The 18,160-nt window shown below is 34.0% G+C and overlaps 1 protein-coding gene across 6 annotated transcripts in view; it reads right to left on the bottom strand.

Annotated features, from left to right (window-relative positions):
* The window catches only part of HDAC9 (histone deacetylase 9), a 911,202-nt gene that overhangs the window by 668,436 nt on the left and 224,606 nt on the right, over positions 1–18,160 (bottom strand). The window contains exon 1 of one of the 6 annotated variants that reach the window (XM_038557041.1): positions 14,353–14,387. The exons of the other annotated variants lie outside the window; for them this stretch is intronic. The gene's annotated coding sequence lies outside the window, so the exon portion shown is untranslated. Of the gene's footprint in view, positions 1–14,352; positions 14,388–18,160 lie in introns of those variants that run through there. 6 annotated transcript variants of the gene reach the window in all.

Genomic DNA, 18,160 nt, shown 5'->3' with positions numbered 1-18,160 from the left:
GGAAATCTTACCAGATTGAATACAAATCAAAGTTCAACTATATGCTGTATACAAGATATTTATTATAAATATGACACAAATAGGCTAAAAGTAAAAGGATTGGAAAATATATACTAAGATTAATCAAAAGACAGTTGTGTCAAAAGCAGATTTCAGAGCAAAAACTACTACTAAAGATAAAAACTGTCATTTCATGATAGTGAAATCAATTCATCAATAGCATATATTAATCCTAAATATTTATGTACCTAATATTAGAGCTTCTAAATAGAGGGAAAAAAAGCTAATAGAATTTCAAGAAGAAATAGACAAATCCACAATTATAATAGGAGATTTCAATGCTCTTCCTTCAATAATTGATAAATAGAAAAATCATTAAAAATATACAAGATCTGAATAGCACTATCAACAAACTTGACTTTATTAATATTTAAAGAAAACTAAACATTTATGTGTAGAATACACATTTTCTTCGAGTACATATGAAACATTTGCTTATGAATGTGGTACCACATTTTGTGTCACAGGACAAATCTCAGTATATTTAAAAGGATTCAATTTATTCAAGTTATATTCTGACTCAAATGTAATAAATTAGAAATGACTAACAGAAAGATATCTGGGAAAATACTCAAATATTTGGAAAATAAAGCATTTATGAATGATCCACGGGGCAAATAATAAATCAAAAGGGAAATTAGAAAGTATTCTGTGATATCAAAAGCAAAGATAATATAAACTAAAATAAACAAGGGTGACTTCATCAAATTAAATAGCATCAAATTAAATAAATAAATAATTTTATTAAATTAAATAAAAAAGGCAACCATTTTATGGAATCTGAGAAAATACTTGCAAAATAACATATCTGATAAGGAGTTAACATCCAAAATATATAAGGAACTCCTACAACTCAACAGCAAAAGTACAAAGAACCCAACTTTTAAATGGACAAATAGCCTGAAGAGACATTTTTCTGAAGAAGATATATAAATGGTCAACAGGTTCATGAAAAAGTGTTCCACATCACTAATTATTAGCGAAATGCAAACCAAAACCACCCTGAGATATCACCTCACATCTGTTAGAATGGTTATGATAAAAAAGACAAGGGATAACAAACGCTGGTGAGTGGGTGGAGAAAGGACAACACTGTACTCTGTTGATGGGAATGTAAACTGGTAGTCTCTAAGGAAAACAGTATAGAGGTTCCTCAAGAAATTGAAAATAGAACTATCTATGATTTGGCAAATGAACCTGAAGGGCATTAGGCTAAGTGAAATAAATCAGAGAAAGACAAACACTACGTAGTATTACTTCCACGTGGAGGAAAGAAAGACAAACCCATAATAGTTCCCTGGGACTGAGGTCTAGGAGGAGGATAAGGAAAGGGCAATAAAAGAGTAGTAACTTTTAGTTTTGATATATTGTTGTAAGATGAATAAGATCTCAGGACCTAATGTATAACATGTTGTTACAGTTGATAACACTATGTCATAATATTGAAATTTGCTGAGAATAAAACTCAAATGTTTTCAGGAAAAAATGGTAAATATGTGAGGTGAGAGATGCATTAATTAATCACATCAACAGGAAGAATTCTTTCTCAATGTATATGTATATGAAATCATCATGGTATATACACTTTTAAAAAAAGAAGCTATTCTAAACCAAATGAAAATGAGAACATAACATATCAACATCTGTGGAATGTAGCTAAGGCAGTATTAGTAATATTTAAGAGAAAATACATATAACTGAAAGCAGAAAGATTTCACATCAATTACCTCAGCTTCCACATTAAGAAACTAGAAAAAGAGGAACAAATCAAACCCAAAGCAAGTAGAAGAAAGGTAATAATGAAGATTAGAGTGGAAATCAAAGGAACAGAAAATAGTAGAATAATTCAGACTACTGATGAAGCCAAAAGCTGATTATTTAAGATTTATAATACTGATAAACTTCTAGCTAGACTGATGATGAAAAAAAGAGAAAAGATATTAATTACTAATATCAGGAATGAAATCTGTGACATCACTACAGAGTCTACAGATAGCCAAAGGGTAATAAGAGAGTATTACCAGCAACTTTATGCCTGCCCATTTGAAGTGGGCAAATCTCTTGAAAAATACAAACTACCCAATTCAAGAAGAAATGGGTAATATGAGTAATATTTTATCTATTAAAGAATTTGCATTAGTAATTAAACATATTCCTCCAAACAAAACAAAACAACTACAGGCTCAGGTGAAGTTCACTATTGAATTCTATCAAATATTTAGGAAAAAAAGAATGCCAACTCTCCACATACTCTTCCAGAAAATTGAGTTTCCCAGCTTTGTCCCAATATGAGCTAGTATGACCCTGATGCCAAAATCGACAAACATATTAGAAGAAAATTACAGACCAATATTCCTCAAACAGAATCCATCAATACTTCATAAAAACTATTTTTATACCTTGACCAAGTGGGATTTTCCCCAGTAATGCAAGAATGGTTTACTCTCTGAAAAGCAATTAATGCAAGGCACCATAGTAATAAATGACAAAACCACATAATCATCTCAAGAGAAGCAGAAAAGTACTAAACCAATTCTTGATGAGCTATGTGGAAACAGGTGCAAATTCTGAATGTATCTAACATAAGTGCTGTTCATATCATCAAAGATTTATTAAGTATCTATGCACTAGAGCCTAATTTTTGGCTCAGAAAACATTAGGGAAAAAAGAGACAACCCCTAGCTTCAGTACAGCTTATATCTTTGTAATTGTTGTCATTATCACTGTAACATCATCATCATTCGTTTTACTCTGTTCAGATCCCTCTAAGACTAATAATGGCACTCTACCACACACTTCAACTTGCCAACATAGTAAGTTGCTATTGCATATCCAACTGATTTTACATACATACTTTGTTACATCAGAGGCACATTGTTTCTATTTTCTTAGGCCTGAACTACCCTAAATACAATAATTGTCTACTTCCCTTCTTGTTTAAATAAAATAAAGGTACTTATCTCTACTGGAATTCTAGATTACAAAACAATAATGAAAAAATAACAATCCCTTACACTTGCATAGTGCTTTACATGTTTCAAAGCATTTTCAGATTGATTGTATCATGATCTCATTTGAAAAATTCTGTGAGGTCACTGGAAAAAGTAAGCAGTACCTTTATTTTACAGATGAGAAAACTGAGGCCCAGAGACGTTAAGTAATTTATCCATAATTCACAGCTTTATAATTTCTTAACAGACATAGATGCTATTCTTCCAACGCCTTCAAGTTTCAGAAAGAGCAATGGTTCCATAAATATGCACTATCTTTCTTGAATACAGTGGCACATGTCCAATTTCCTAAACAGGCTCCTTCAAAAATAACCAATATGGCTTTTCCAATATGGCTACTAAGCTTTATCCAGTAGTAATCAAGTCTACTGTGGAACATAACACACTGCTCAAGTCTTACAGTTTTACAAAATGACCAGATTGGCTAAAGAGTGGGCAAGTGGCCTGTGTGAGAAAAATTACAGATCAAGGAACTAAGAATTCCTATTATTCTAACATTAGAATCCAAAATATAAATAATATTAATTACAGTTCCACGAAATTCATCTGTAATAATAAATTCCTCTTACTGAGAAAGCATGTTTTAAAGCTTTATACAGAACTATTAAAAAAAACCTGCTTTTTAAACTATGTATCAACTTAACTAGAAAAATAATCATCTCAATCCTTTTATTTAACAGAGATGAACTCAAAGTGCTAAAAAGTATTTTGGATATTCTTTTACCCAATTTCAGTAGAACTGCCTCTGCGCAGCTGACAGGAAGAAATGAAGAAAGGTTTCCTCTTCTATAAATAAAATACAGAAGTATGAGAAGGAGGGGGGCATTTGAAGTTGGTTGATTTGCTGTTCCTCTTTTAAAAATCACTAAATTGAATGTGAAAATAATTCAACATACTAAGTTGTTCATGGGTTTCTCCAAATGATTACAATCGCTGGAAAACAACCTTACTCTGTTACTATTTCTGCAATAAATTATATACGTTACAGAATAATGTCATTGGAGAAAAACCAACAAAAGCATTAAGAGATTATGTTTCTAGGCACATGCAGAGCTCATTTTACTTTAATCATACAGTTCTTTAATTTGGTAATTATAAAATATTCCCTGACAAAATTAGTTTAAGTTACAAACTTAGGAATGTAAATTTCATAGAGCCACCACTTTCTCTGACACACTGTCAGAATGTCACAGTTTTTAAATAATGACAGTACGTGGTATGGCACCACTACTTTTTAAAGAAATACATCAACAAGAACTTAATGTTCAGTTGGCTTCCTCAAAAGTAAACACATGAGGAATAAATAAGCAGGAATAGTTTGCCTGCTTATGAAACATGAAATTAACATGATAACATCTCAAATTTCACTCATCATCACCCCTACCGTGTATATCGATACCCATCTCAACTTGAAGAGTGACATTTTAGAACTATTTAACATGAAACTAAACTAGCAATTATAATTGACTATCTCAAATGGCTAGCATTGCAACCAAATTTCTACCAGTTTTATACTTTAAGGTATAGAGAGAATGCCACATACATTCATAATGAAAATTGCCTATGTTAAAGTGAAAATTCTATTTATATTCTTAGATATTGTTATGTTAACAAGCTTCTGTTTACAGAATTCACTGCACAGCCCCTTGTTTGCTGAGCTGTACTTAAATATGTGGCTACATTTGCATCAGTGTTTGAATGTGAAAACATGAGAAATGGGACGCCTGGGTGGCTCAGTGGTTGAGCATCTGCCTTTGGCTCAGGGCATAATCCTGAAGTTCTGGGATTGAGTCCCGCATTGAGCTCCCCACAGGGAACCTGCTTCTCCCTCTACCTATGACTCTGCCTCTCCCTCTGTGTCTCTCATAAATAAATAAATAAATAAATAAATAAACAAACAAACAAACAAAAAAATAAATAAATCTTTAAAAAAGTAAAGAAAAGAAAACATGAGAAGTAAAAAAAAGGGGGGGGTAAGATACAATAAGTGGATAACCAGAATTAAATAAATATCTCATGGAGAAGCCAAAATGAGGCTATACGAAAATGTGAATAAAAATAATAGTTATTTGATCCTGATACAATATGTGCTATGTGCTATTATTATTCCCATTGTTCAGGGGGAAACTGAAATGCAGGAGATTAAAATATTTGTCCAAGGTCCTATAGCTAGCAATCAATTGAGTGAAAACCTGATCTCAGCCATGCTGACTAGAGAAGGTGAATCCCTGATTTTCCTTAAAAAGACGGTTGTTTTGAAACACAGATTTTTCTAATTATAAAATTTATTTAATTCAATTCATATGAACAATAAAATAAAAAAGTGAAAAAATTGCAAGCCACAAAATGTTTATGTGGCTGAAAAGCTTCTTGAATTATACTGTTTAACAACCAACTGACACTTGTCCCTGACATTTGGATTAGCCTCCCAAACATAAAACTCCCTACCCACCACCACATCTGGCATGAACCCTTCCCCACGCACTTCTTCTGCTGATAGAGCGGGAAAGTAATGATCTGGAATCATCCTACATACAGCATGGCTCAGAGTCCTGCCCTTTTCTCCTTTAAAAATCCTAGGCATTCTTAGACCAGCAGCTTAGCATTTATCCCCACCCCTTACCTGAGGATGCATCTACATTCCCTGTTAGTGTCTTCCACAATATTCTTCCTACATTTTTAACATTGACATGTCTCATTCTCACTCTTATCCTCCTCTAGTCCCTAGTAGAATCTTGGAGCCTAAGGAATTAAAAACACCCCAGTCTTCTGCACTGGATCAGGCTTAGCAGCAAATCCATCTTTATTAACAATGTCATGGGCCTGCTCTGGCCTTGGAACACATTCCGAGCAATCCAGGATGAACCAGGAAATGGGATCTCTCAGTGTCAGTCCTGCCAGCAGAAGACAACTAGAATCTTGGTGGCATAAAGACTGTACAAGGCTAAAAAATGGAAAGAGTGAAAATGAACAGAGTCCAAGAAAAAAAACAATAGGAGGAGAAACTGAGTCTAAGGCAAAAAATAAAATAAAATAAAATAAAATAAAATAAAATAAAATAAAATAAAATAAAATAAAATAAAGGATCTATGGTAGAACAAAAACTGTATCCTTCTCTTGTTTAGTTGATGGAATATATTGCTTTTCTCTGAGACTATTGTTAAATTATTCTAAATTTTCTTCTGTTCCCTGCATTAAAGGTGTTTCTTCTGAGTCTTTTCTTTCTTTCTTCCTTTTTTTTTTTTTTTTGTTCTTTTGTTTTCTTGCTCTCTTTCTTTCTCTCTTTCTCCTGTTTAGGGAGCTTAATTTCTCTCTTTAAAGTTCAGAGTTTTTCTGAAATATCAGGCATTCGGGCCAGCAAGTGGGAAGTAGGTTGACAATTCTTACAGTCAGGACATAGACTTTCACTTAATCCCCTATTTATCAATCCAATTCCTCATCCCCAACTTCCCATATCCCAGGTGTCCCAAAGTCTCAAAAGTCTGTGGATTAATTTCTTCAAATAGTCAACTTCTTAACCCTATTGGGCAAGAAGAAGGGTAGTCTCCTAATAGTGTAGGGTAGTAGGGCAAAGAAGGGAGAGAAATGATCCAGTGACCTGATTGCTACTTAAATAAACTTTCAACCAACCATCATATACAGTTGTTAGCCTCATCTCCACCTGTAATCCTTGGATCCTTTTGAGTTTAGGGGAACAAAATAACTTGCTTTGCTTATCAATGTTACTCTCCCTGTAGACACTGAGTTTGAGTTTCTTCCACGGTCCTAAGTTAGCCCTCTTCCCATGTTCCAGAAGTATATTGGTACACTCTTCTCTATCTCTTCTCCTATTGCCTCTCTCCTATGATTTATACTTTTAAAAATGTTTATTGTAACTTTAATGGAGTTTCTGGAAGTAATAGAGATAAATACATGTATTCACTAATATAGTTAAAAAACTTTGATATTTTGAAAAAGTAATCACCACCAATAACCTTTAATATATCATCAAATATAAAAATGCCCTAATTTTGGCAAGAATGCCTCTGGCATTTCACTTTTCTCTGATGCTGTCTGACTGAAGTACATTTTCTTATACAGTGAAGGTTATTTTATGTCTAGTTTATTAATATTTTCCCCTAGGAATAGGAATTGACTTTTGTCATGCTTTTTATCCATCTTCAGTGAGATTTTTTTCTTTTGATATATTTCTGTAATTAATTATTAATGGATTCCTGACAGTAAGTCACGTCTTGGCTGAGCTGAATTATTCTTTTAATATAGTTCTAAATTTAATTTGTTGTATTTTACCTAGACTTTTTGCCTATATATTCATATTAGGGATTGGTGTATATATATTTTTTGTGGTCTTCTCTGCTAAGTTTTAGATTCAGGATTATGTGACCTTCAAAAATATTAATTGGGATACCTTCTATCAATTTCTGTTTAGGCAAATAAAAATTTGCTCCTTAAAAATTTGAAAGCTTACCACTACAAACATTTTGAGAGCTTGCAGATTTATACTCCAAAATTATAAGTAGTCACCCACTAAAATTTTACCTACTACCAAGTTTCATAAAGAATCCGGTTATAAGCTCTATTTTTATTAAAATTTGTATTTCATTTAAACTTTTTAAAGAAGATGTATTTATTTAGTTGTTTGAGATAGAGTAGAGAGAGTACTAGCAGGGGGCAGGGGGAGAGGGAGAAGCAGACTCCTTGCTGAGCAGGGAACCCAATGCTAGACTCGATCCCAGGACCCTGGGATTATGACGTGAGCTGAAGGCAGACAGTTAACTGACTGAGCCACCCAGGCGCCCCTCTTTATTCATTTTTAAAATAACTGCTCTATACCTGTTCCTAGTTATATTTCTAAATATTTTTAAATTACTATTTTTAAGAACCAACTCTTGGATATACAAGCACCACCTTTCATGGTTTCTTTAATTTTGTTTTTTATCTTATCCAATTCCCCTTGGTATTGTTATGTTTAAATTTTATATTTTAAGAAATATTCTATGTTCTTTTTTTTTGTAGTTTAAAGTGAAATATTTTGCCACCATATATTTGCCTGTTAATATGGCTTTGCTGCACTTCAGGAGATTTTTTTTTTCCCCTGAAAAGTGTTCTTATTTTCTAAATGACTCATAATTGCAGTTTTAATTGCCTCTGACCCAATAGTTTTGAACGGCTAATTTCTTCCAAGTAATTGTTTATTTTGCATTATAGCTTTTTGTTAATAATTTCTGGTTCTATTATATTGTAATCAGAGAATATGGTTTACCTAGTACCTTTTGGCACACAGCTTAATCTCTAACTATACAAGACACTAAACTTGGCATGATAAAAAGACCTCTCATTCTCAAGCAAATACTTTATATGAGTATTATGTAAGTTACGGGAGTTTATCTTTTCATAATAGATGCTTTATCAAAGGGTCTTCTAACTTCTGAAATAAAGCCTTTTTTCAGTGTTTCATAACTTGGGAATTGTTGATTGGGATCCTGGATGGCTCAGAGGTTTAGCGCCTGCCTCTGGCCCAGGGCGTGATCCTAGAGACCCGGAATTGAGTCCTGCATTGGGCTGCCTTCATGGAGTCTGCTCTTTCCTATGCCTATGTCTCTGCCTCTCTCTGTGTGTCTCTCATGAATAAATAAATAATCTTTTTTTTAAAAGGTAATTGTTGATTTCTTTGTCCCTAACAAAATTATTAGCTCATGGTCTATTGTATAGGAAAAGGAATAACTTCAAGTTTCAACACAAAAGACAGGCCCAAATGAGAAGTGGTGTTTTCAATCACTTGAATAACCACTATCTTGAATTTTAAGAAAAATATTTTACAAATGAATTAATGGAAATGTACAGAGGCCTAATGACTTGCCCAGCATCTCACATCTAGGACAGAGTAGCCAGGGAAGAACCATTTTTTGGAGGGTTCTTCTGCCATAGTTCCCTTCCAATGTGCTCTTTTCTTTTATTGGCCCAATTGTGGATATTCACAAATTTTATGTATTTCTCATGAATCTAATTAGAACAATTATATGCTAGAAGAGAAGTGAAAATCAAGCCTAATGTATGAGGAAGAGGATTTTTAGAGAATACACATACAGAGACATACAAACACAGCTACAAATTATAGACTTGTGAAAAAATAAAAAATCATCTTTGAGATGAGATGAGGAAGCCTCTCAGGGGAACTCTGGTTACACAGACCATGTTATATTTAGTGGTCAATCTTGTCTCCACCAGAACATTTTAGTCATTAGTTTGAAATGTTTAAGTGAGAAAATAATCTGAAAAATTATTTCATATCTGTGTCAAGTTCCCACTCCTCTCCCTAGAAAGAATTTTAATTAGAACTCCAAAGAAAATAACGCACTATTTTTAAACATGCCTAAACTTTCAAATGTCTGGCAAATGTGGTCATGGAAGGTGTACTGAGCCTGACAGAAGTTTAGTGTGTGGGTTCCAGTCCTGGTTCTGTGACCTGAGCATCTGTGACTTAGTTCTGTGACTCTACATATTTCTCTAGACCTCCTCTTCCTGAGAGGCTTTGCACAGATGGTCCCTACCATGTCCTTAAACTCAATTTTTGTAAAACCTAGTTTGTAAACGATATTGTCCTTTATTTCAGTAATATTCAGAATGTATCCAGAGCCAGAAAACAGCACTAGGTAATAGGTGACAGTGTGAAAAGGGTAGTTACAGCTCCCACATACAACAAACGTATAGTCATCCAATATATTTTCACCTCAAATAAGATGACTTAATTATTTTTTGTATATTTTTTATTGGAGTTCGATTTGCCAACATACAGCATAACACCCAGTGCTCATCCCATCAAATGCCTCCCTCAGTGCCCATCACTCAGTCACCCCAATGCCCCCACCCACCTCCCTTTCCACTACCCCCTGTTCATTTCCCAGAGTTAGGTGTTTCTCATGTTCTGGATGACTAAATTATTAATTTAAAATAGTCATTATTCTACTATGTTTTTCCTGTGCACACAACAGGCATTTTGTAACTTCTTTGAGAATTACTTAAAGGTGATAAAAAAAAAAAAAGAAAAAGCTAAACATTTCGGCTACAGTCTGCAAGCCATAGCATAGGTTCAAAAGTTACATTTTACCACACACCTAACAAAAGGTGGTGCTATATGCCTCAGTTCCATTTTCGTATGTGGTTGTTAGAGCTATTTTAAGTTTTAATTGAAAATATGCATTTCCTAAAAATAAGCTAACTGAACATATTGCCTCTTCTTTATATTAAAAAAAAACAACTTTCTATTAATATATAATCCCCAATAATATCAGGGATTAATAACAAAAGTAAAAGGTAATTAAGTGGGGACATTTAAAATAAACGGAATTCAAAATGTATTGCATGCTTGATTATTCAACTAAAATTAAACAACTAATCTGAATATGACTGATGGGAATGTTGCTGAAGGAACAATTAAAACCGTGCAACTCTGATAACTACAATCAGAATAGCTCTCTTTTTGCTATTGGCCTTTTGTTATTTATACCTGAAATGCAAAACCATATGATCAGTTTCTCATCTCCCCTATGGTTGTGGTGATAGGTAAATCAATTGTTAATTGGTCAGCTCAAACCATCCTCATTTACTTATTATGTCTGTGCCTCTTCCTCCTTGATCTTAAATTTCCTTATGATTCTCCTCAGGATTATTTGTTTTATGTGAGTAAAACCAGAATGCCCCAGTGCTAAACTTACTGCTTTGCCATTTGTTTCAGATTATTCTTCCTACATGCTCCAATTTGCATAACTTTATTGTTTTGTGGATTCTAAGCTTGTGAATTTATTACCAAGGCACCTGCCAGTGTTACTGTATTTAAGGAACTGTCAGCAGTTTCTATTTTGGGGTTCTAAGTTGGCTACAAAAATTCACTATGGGCTAAATTTTGGCGTGTGTTATGGGGTAGCAAATGAAGAGGGAAGTATTTTTAGAAAGGGGGGAGAGAATGGTGGGGAAATAGTTTTTTGCTTGGTTTTTTTTTTTTTTAGGTATAGAAATATAAAATAGAAAACAGAAGTTGGTGGTTTCAGAAGTATTCTGAAAGATTAATCTGCTTTGGTTTTTCAAAGTTAGTACCTTTTTCAACCCATGAGTCTACATTGCAGACTCATGCTTTGAGGGATTATCAAAACATGAAAATTATCTTTTCTATGTACAAGCAAAGTATCTTGTGTAAGCATTAATTTTAATAAGACAGCAGTTTTAGGGGGTAAAAATCATCCATTCAGTGAAGACTAGACTAGAACCAGCAACAAGTTTCAGATTCCTGACAAATGACTAAGCATCTGAAGTGTGACCTTGAAGTGTGTCAAAAAGAGGTTCTCCTTCCCCCACTCCCTCTTGCAACTTAAAATCACTATTAGCACAAAGAGCCTCACTATGGGATCCCTGGGTGGCGCAGCGGTTTGGCGCCTGCCTTTGGCCCAGGGCGCGACCCTGGAGACCCGGGATTGAATCCCACGTCGGGCTCCCGGTGCATGGAGCCTGCTTCTCCCTCTGCCTGTGTCTCTGCCTCTCTCTCTCTCTCTCTCTCTGTGACTATCATAAATAAAAAAAAAATTTAAAAAAAAGTTTAAAAAAAAAAGAGCCTCACTAAATTGGGAAGAATTAGGGATGCTCCAAGTTTCATCTAGTTCTGAAGCTGACTCTGGAAAGAGTCTTCACAATCTTAACCTTTATTTGGCAAGCAAAAATAAAAGAAAAAAAATCCAAGATCCATCAGCATATCCAGAACTTTTGCAAAATAATGTAATCAGAAAAAATTAAACTTCTAAAGCATCAAGGCACAAAAGATAAGTATCATGCCCTTCTCATTACCCACACACGAGAGACTATACATATACATATCTTAGAATGAAGCAATAAACTATATTTTATACCCAATGTATCTTAGAAGTAAAATAAGTACTATTTCTAAATAATAACCAAAACTACTAAGCCAACTATATGTATCGACTGATAAACATCTATCTCTTAAGCACCTTTTGGGGCAAAGTCCTAAGCAGTTGGGTTAGTAACATATATAAAATTCTGGGGCAGGGATGAAAGTATAATGTGAAATGAAGAAAAGAAACAGAAGTCTACAACACATATAATCTGCATCCAAATACTGTCTATGGGACAGTACACTCTGGTCCATAGTTTTGAGCAAGTAAGTCTGTCTGGCAGGTGCATAACTAACTATTGTAAAATTGGAGACACTGAAATAATCAGAAACTAACATCGAACACTGAAGTATATAATTCATTCCATTCTCTCTTCAGACCTTACTCACCAACTGGCCTTGCAGTGATAATTTGAGTTTCCCTGTAAAGCAACTTTCAGTGAGTTAGCACGGAGTAGGATCACATTCTGAACATTTGGAGCAAATAATTTTAATCATACACCAATACATTTGCATTTGGAGTCATACATTAATATCTCGTGAGTCTGGTTTACAAGAGCCTGCTCCTGTATGAGAGCTCTAGTCCCAATACGCTAACCAAGTAAGTGCTTAGATCTCCATTGCTAAGGTCCACACCCTACAGCCTATAAGTCCCGTCCTGACACATGACAGTAACTTAATGAATGAGTAAACTCAGTGCCACACTGTCAAAACCCCTGGAGGGTAGCCTGGCCTCTCCTGGTAGCCCACTCAAATTACTATGTAGTTTTTTTTCTCTGAAACTAAAAAGTTCAAAGAGGAAAGTAGTCATGGTTTGAATTTTGACAATTTCATTTTAATGAACTCCAAAAATAAATGAGCTAAAGCAAAGAGGCTTCTAAACCATACCTCATTTCCACTCTGATGTTTCCAGTCTCATAATTACTGCTTAAATAAATATCCTTTAAACCATGTTAGATTATTTTCCCCCATTTCTATGGCAGCCTACTGCTAAAGGACACCGTAGAGTTTCTAGCACAACCTCCTCTTTTACAAAGGAGTAAACTGGTGTTATTATTTCATGTAATCCTATAACAATAAAAAAGGAAATAAGTACCAAAAGTAGATTAAAATAACCAAGAAGTTGTTCCTCACTAATTAAAATCAGGAAGTTTGGTTAGTTTGATGTTATTAGGAAACAAAAAATTATTTCAGAGTAACTCATATGTATTTTTTGCTGTTTATCCAACTTAGTTGGTATAGGCTCTTCAAGTTTATCCTCAATTTTCTGGTTATTAATAGTTTTAATTAGCTTTTTCACATTTATGGGATGATAATAAAAACAGCAAGTTCCTCAGAAATATGTGTTTTTCTTTTAGTTTTTGTTTTCTCAAGCATAAAAATTTGAACCCCAAGAGTGAAGTGTTGCCTATTTCATGTTTTGTTTTGTTATTGTTTTAATTAGTGTAACATTCCATGTTTTGGCCTCTATTATTAAGTTTAACCACATGCTACTGCCCTATCTATAGGCCAACAGTGGTCAAATATCAGCAATTTCATATAACTCAAACTAATATTTACTAAAAAATGTAGTTCTTACTGCTAATTAACTATATGATAACATTATACTTTCTGGCCAATCATACCTAGTTTTTCCTTTTTTTTTTTTTTTTCTCTGTAAGTAGGCTCCACACTCAGCATGGAGCCCAATGTGGGGCTTGAACTCACAACTCTGAGATCAAGACCTGAACTGAGATCAAGAGTTAGATGCTTAACAAACTGAGCCATCCAGATGCCCATATATCTAGTTTCTGATTCGTAAACCAAAAGTAAAATATTGCAGAAAGAGGGTTAAATTTAATTTGCAGCAAATAGGGATCCCTGGGTGGCTCAGTGGTTTAGCACCTGCCTTTGGTCCAGGGCATCAGGCTCCCTGCATGGAGCCTGCTTCTCCCTCTGGCTGTATCTCTGTCTCTGTCTTGTGTGTGCGTGTGTCTCATGAATAAATAAATAAAATCTTAAAAAAAATTTGTAGCACATAACTCTGCTTATCCTAAGAAATAAGTTGATTTCTCTAAAAATAACTACTTGTAATCATATATGCACTCTACAAACTAATAAAAAAATGAAAACAAGATGTTTCCTTATTAAATAAAGTCCTGTAAGTAGTATGTCAAATATAAAATGAGCTCAAATAAAAATCAGTGTAAGAATTCATTTATAGATATCTTGCCACACATCTCTGTGGTGTTTAATGGGTCATTGGCACATGGGATATATGGCAGGGATAGGGAGTTCCTCTACTCTTGATTGCTTTTAAAAATACTTTGAAGTGCTACAAATCATAAAAGAGTGAAATGAGGGAAAAATAGGGCACTGCGGAGAAAGATCTATGTTTACCTTTGACTTAATCATTCAGTTAACAACCTATATCAGCTGTCCTCTGGATTCCAACTGTGAAGATCTCAGATTTCTAGAAACCTTCCACACTCTACAAAAGGGAATATAACCAGATATAAATGACTTTCAAAGACAGACTTACATAAGAAAATATAACCTATACAGTATATAACTCTTATCTAGACTTTCTTACAGAATTTTTAAAAATCTGAACAGTTTAAAAGTGCTGAGAAATCCAAAATATATATTCATTTTGGTGACAGACCACATGCATTGTGAACAAGCTCCTCTTCCTAATCGGACTCTTTGTAAAACATGCTAGTATGTTTTGTGTTTGTGACAAAATCAGAAATATATAAATGTTGAAGAGAAATTGAGAACTGATTGTTAGCTCCTAAAAAGAATGTGTGACATATCCACTATATTTGCACAAAGTAGCTGAGAATATAGTATTATTGCTTCTTGTTACATGTTATCTAAATTACACTTCCAAGGTGCCTGGATGACTCTGCTAGTTAAGCACCAGACTATTGATCTGGGCTCAGGTCATGATCTCAGGGTGGTGAGATAGAGCTCCATGTCAGGCTCTGTGCTCAGCACAGTCTGCTTGTCCCTCCTCTGCTGCTGCCCCTCAAACCCTGCTTTCTCTCTCTCTCTCAAATAAATAAACAAAACCTTAAAAACAAATAAATAAATTATACTTTCTTCAAGCTTCCCTTGTCCAAAAGAATTTTTTAAAAATTCTAAGGGGGCAGCCCAGGTGGCTCAGCGGTTTAGCGCCGCCTTCAATCCAGGGCCTGATCCTGGAGACCCAGGATCGAGTCCCATGTCAGGCTCCCTCTGTGAAGCCTGCTTCTCCCTCTACCTGTGTCTCTGCCTCTCTCTCTCTCTCTCTCTCTCTTTCTGTGCCTCTCATGAATAAATAAATAAAATCATAAATAAATAAATAAATAAATAAATAAATAAATAAATAAGTTAGCTTTTATGTGCTAGTTAAATTTGCATCATTTTCATTCCAGAGTAGACTTAATAATTTCTAAAATTATTAAGTTCAATATTTTTAAACTTATTTAAAATAAATATAGGGCAGCCCTGGTGGCTCAACGGTTTAAGTGCCGCCTTCAATCCAGGGCCTGATCCTGGAGACCCAGGATCGAGTCCCATGGCAGGCTCCCTGTGTGAAGCCTGCTTCTCCCTCTACCTGTGTCTCTGCCTCTCTCTCTCTCTCTCTCTTTCTGTGCCTCCCATGAATAAATAAAATCATAAATAAATAAATAAATAAATAAATAAATAAATAAATAAATAAATAAATAAATAAATAAATTCTAAGGGGCATCTGGGAGGCTCATTCAGTTAAGTGACCGGCTCTTAATTTCGGCTCAGGTCATGATCTGAGGCTCTGTGCTCATGGGGAGTCAGCTTGGGATTCTCTCTTTCTGTCTCCCTCTGCCTCTCCCCCCATTAGCGCTCTCTCTCTCTCAGATAAATAAATCTTTTTTTTAACCCTAAGAATGTTGTCATTTGTAAGAGAAACATATTCAAGTACGAATTTTCAATTTGAAGTTATAAAATGTAAAAACCAAAACAATTATGCCAGACAAAAATGCAATTTGAAATAAAACAGATCTTTATGTTCACTAATAACAAAAACAAGAGTAAATAAAATCAACCATGAACAATTTCATTTCTATATTAGAGTCTCATCGGTCAAATTTGTCACCTTGAAAATTGTTTTCACTATATACAACATCTATGTTTCAAGAATAAAACTCAGCTGAATTTATTTACTTTTGTCAAACACCATTAGTTATAGCCAGTGACAAAACCAGTTAAACATTTATTTCAAATGATTATTTCTGCCTATATTACACCAGGCCATGTGATTTTATCACAAACTGAAGTGAAACATCCCCAACCTTGAAAAATTTTATGTACTCATTTTTTTTTCAAGTTTTTCATTTTAATTCCAGTATAGTTAACATACAGTGATATTTTAGTTTCAAGTGGACAATATAGCAATTTAACAATTCTATACATCATCACTCAGTGCTCATCATGGTAAGCATACTCTTAATCCCCTTCACATATTTCACCCATCTTCCCACCATCTCCTCTCTGATAGGCTTTATTTTAAGTGAGTACCCTTGGCTAAAGTGTTTTTTTTTTTTTTTTCAACACGAACATTTTTTACTTGAAGCATACTTCAGAACACCTGGTTAAGACATTCCATCCAAGAAAAATAAAAATCACATTTTCCTCAAGTACACACAGAAGAATCCCCTGGTTAAATCACATGGAAAAAGATATAACAAATATTACAAATTTAAGAAAACTGAAACCATACCAAGTATATTTTCCAACTACAATGGTACAAAACTAAAGATCAACAACAATACAAAGCTGGACAATCTACAATGTAAATATTAAATATTTAAATATGTCAGTATTAAAGGACACACTACTGCACAAGCAGTGGGCCAAATGAGAAATCAAGTGGCAAATCAAAATATGTCTCAAAACAAAAGAAAGGGAAAGCACTATATTCTAAAACCTATGGAATGCAGCAAAAGCAGATGTTAGAATGAAATTTATGATATAAACGCTTGTATTAAAAAGAAAAGTTCAAATAAACAACTTCACATTATACCACAAGGAACCAAAAAAAGAAGAAATTCAGCTGAGATTTAGTAAAGGAAACAAATAACGGGGTGGGGGGGACTAAATATTTGTGTTGTAAAATCAAATAAAACATGATAACTATAATATTACTGAAACCATCTTCAAATTCAAAGCTATCAGCTTCTGCATAAATCTGACAATTTCCATTTCATCAGAGGAAGGGACTGAACCACTGCATTTCATGGAAATTATCTTAACTGTCTTAACTTTTATTCTGTATCTCCTTTAAAAAATGTTTTTTGTTTTTTGTTTTTTTCTGAAGGTGGCAACAGTAGAATAATGGGTACAGTTTCTCTTAAATCCCTGAAGCTAGTCTCCTTCTATCTTTTAACAATCTTTTTAATTCATTTTGCTGATAATACTTCCAATAATATTAAGTATATTGTAATGATTATTCAGAGTTTAATGATGTTCTTTCTAAGTGGTTTTATTTCTACCTGTTCTGATAACCTGCAATGGTAAACTTGATGAGATGAAATCAGTACTAGTTAAAGAAGAATAATTAATAAATCAGTGTTTTGTTCATAAGGTCAACTGGCCATTTCTTTGTTTTATTCATTGCTTTTAAATTCAAACACAAAGTTTTATTTTCAAAAGTGCTAAGCGTCAAGAATTAAGGTTTCCATTCTTGGAAGAATTGTACTCTTTCCATTCACATGCTTTGTCTTACTCTTGATCTTTCTCTGAGGAGTCTATTTCGTCTCATAGACTTAAAATTACTGGGTCATTTTTACTACCTTTTGTTACTTCTTGTTTCTTTTCTGTCAGGCAACAATTCAACTTGTACCGTCAACTGCCCCGATTTAGCTCTGCACTTACATACATGTTAAGCTCTACGTTTACAGCATTTGGAGGTTAGCAGAAAAGGAAAAGTGTTCATTGTAGCTTTAAGAACTTTCAGACTTTATCAGTCAGAGAAGAAACTTTATACTATTTTCAATTTGAGCTTAAAACAATCTGTGGTATTTTAGCATTTGGCATGGATGTCTCATGTCACTTATCACATTATACCCTGCATTATAATTATTTCTGTAAATACTAAAGTTGTTTTAGGGACCTCTAAGCTCCATAAGGGCAAGAGCTATTTTTTTATTCATCTTTATATGCCTTAAGAAAATGCTCCTCAAAT

Source organism: Canis lupus, chromosome 14 (assembly GCF_011100685.1).
Source record: "Canis lupus familiaris isolate Mischka breed German Shepherd chromosome 14, alternate assembly UU_Cfam_GSD_1.0, whole genome shotgun sequence".
NCBI lineage: Eukaryota > Metazoa > Chordata > Mammalia > Carnivora > Canidae > Canis > Canis lupus.
This window is presented reverse-complemented; position numbering and strand designations above follow the sequence as displayed.